Here is a 2,950-nt window from a genome sequence, read left to right as displayed (position 1 = left end):
TACTGACAATTTCACTTTAAAGGGAACGTTACATATTTCATGTCATGTGCTTATTCTCTTTCTTGTCATGAATTAAATGAGTGAAGCTGGAATCAGCAGCCACTAAGCATAGTTCAACATAACGGTGTGTAAAGAGCTGTCTGTAGGTGGCTATATGCTGGACAACAGATGTTCCAATTCAGAGGTTGCATCCTTTGCCCTTCACAGTCTTTAATGCCCACACCTTTATAGAGCGGTTCAAACTCTCTGGTTTGCAGTGGGTTTCCTATCCTTGACCACTGACAACTTATCACAGTTACACTCTGGTTTTTTAAACATGAATCAAAGCCTTCCTTACATTTCCAGTCTTTATTCTAGGCTAAGCTAACCTTACAAACACTGGGTTTGTAGCTTTCTAAGACTGGGACATGAAAGTGAAATTCATCTTTTGATCTAGTTCTCAGCAAAGAAAGGTGCCAATATTACTGTACAGTCAGGTACAACCAATACCTTGTAACTCATTAGATGACCACAAGCACAGCTCCGGGTACATATCAGCTGATAATACAAACAAAAAAGTAATATCCATAATCGTATGGCCTCATACAGCAGCATTGATCATCAGTGAAAGTTTGATAAGGGAAAAAATACTGCACGTATCGACAATAATTATGAGAAGTCATTGTAAAGTCTGTTTAGGGTATTTACAAAGTGTCCATGCCAGCAGGGCAGGTGAGGTGGGCGGTGTAAGTCCTCTCATGATGTCCTGGTCCGTAGAGTGCTCATCCTGAGCACAGTGAGCTCAGCTACATCTGAATCCTGCATTTCCACCTCTCGTTGGCAGCTTTCTCTGATTACATACACTATGAGACCCACACAGATGAAAATGAGGAGGATTATGCCTATAACCTGGGGTATAAAAGAGTGAAGCAACACTTTGTTTAGTAGTTATCATGAGATAAGGTGTAATTCTTGCTAACACAATGAATTGAATAAATATTTTACCAAAGGTAATAGCTTGATATAATGCAAATATGATCTAAAGTTCCTACTCTGAGAGAGGAGTATGTTTTTACTCCACTTATTCTACATAATATTCTTTAAAGTAGAAAACATTCCACTCACCTGAGAAAACACAAACAGCTGCTGTGAGCGGAGCATTAGTTCTTGTAGGGTGACATCTCCCTCACTTGTTGGCTCACACCACTTCTGCGGAGCTGCCTTGTCAACTAGTACAAATCTACCCTCCCAGTTTGTCATAGCACAAGCAAAGTATTGTCCATCGAGGAACAACAAAATCAGCCACACGATAGCAGGAACAAAACTGGAGAAGGGAAAAGTTTTACAGCACCGCGTTTCACATCTGCCTCCTTGAATGATCAGCATCAACGTGAAAGCCATGACGGCAGGAATGATGAAGAATGCTGATGAAAACACTCCGTTCCATGTAGGATTGCAAGGACACTCAAACTCCAGCTCCACCAGTTTCTCTAGTCCCATGAGGATGAAGCCAAAAGCCACATTTGATACCAGAGGACTGTTGCTAAGCTCATTTTTCAGCCTGGTAAGCCATTGTTGTCTACTTTCCATACTAGATAGACCGAAAAATGAAAGCAATCGTTGTAAAAAGCCCAAAAGAGGGTCCACCGTTGTGAACACATTGGCAACAGCTAGGTGATGCGTAATTAATGCATCCAGGGGTAAGTTTTACCCTCAGGCAAAACTCCACACGTCCACTCTGATTGGTTTGGAACAAATGAGGGTGTGCCGTCTGCTCTGACATTTCTCAAGCTGATTGGTCTGTACAAGGTTTCAGGTGGGGTCACATTTGAAATGCGTTCTCCCATGGACAAACTGGAGGGAGGGCTGTAAAGTGGAGGGAAGTTTGTCAAGCAGTTGAGCACAGACTGCAGCAGTCTAGCAGAAAACACATGCAAGTAGGTGTGGGCATGTAACAAATGGTGAGCTTTCACATCACAGCATTAAATCGTATTATGGGCACGAAATAACTCTACAACGATGCAGCGGTGGTATTTGCTACAATTGAAAAGATAATAAATGATAGAAAGGTCTGAAATTAAAACTTACTCCCACACGCCTGGTTATAACATTAACATATTTTGAGCTCTGGCGCTTCTCCCCCTGATTTTCCATTTATCTGCAGTTTAAGAATGTGGAAAGCATGGCGACTCTTTTCAGTTTACCTCAACTGGCCACATGAGGTCGCCCGTGCAGCAGCACAGATTAAGCACACAGCGGATTACAGGAGGCCATGTTGGTCTTCCAAGGGGATGTGGTACATACAGCCTGAGCACACCCAGGCCACTGATGTGATGACATAATTTATAAATGACCTCAGTGAGCTCAAGAGCATCACCATAATCTCCTCACATTAAAATCTGACAAGAGCGATTATTTAGGGGCTGTGCAACAAGCTTGGTGGGGAGGGGGAGGTACAGGATGTGAGTGGTGGAAACTACTGCAGTAATTTCACTTCATCTACACAACCACTTGCAAGTTTGTTTGTTGTTTTAAATACAGCCCCTAAAATATTTACCAGTTACTCTGCATATAGTTTTACTTGACCGCTGGTCATGAAACCGCACAAAATGTATTGCATCAATATTGCAAGAGTAAGGACATCCCATACGTTATCAGTTGGAGGAACACCTTATTGCAAATGGCAGAAGAAGATATGCACCTGTCCTCATCAAATGGAAGCTTATCTGATGTCAGGGAAATGAAGGCTGGGAGAGCCACAAAACAACCGCACAAACAACATTTATCACATATATAGGTGGTATATGTGTGTGTCAGTGTGCGTGTGTTTATCCACGGTCATGAGCGCATAGGGCACGCGCAGGTTGTCGTTGGTGTCCCACCCGCATCTGGTCCTCTTTTTTTTTTTGTGGTATTAAAAATAGACCGGTGCTGATAACAGACTCGTGTTGCGGCTACATCACTTCCCGTC

The sequence above is a fragment of the Pleuronectes platessa genome, chromosome 1 (genome assembly GCF_947347685.1).
Source record: "Pleuronectes platessa chromosome 1, fPlePla1.1, whole genome shotgun sequence".
Lineage (NCBI taxonomy): Eukaryota > Metazoa > Chordata > Actinopteri > Pleuronectiformes > Pleuronectidae > Pleuronectes > Pleuronectes platessa.
This window is presented reverse-complemented; position numbering follows the sequence as displayed.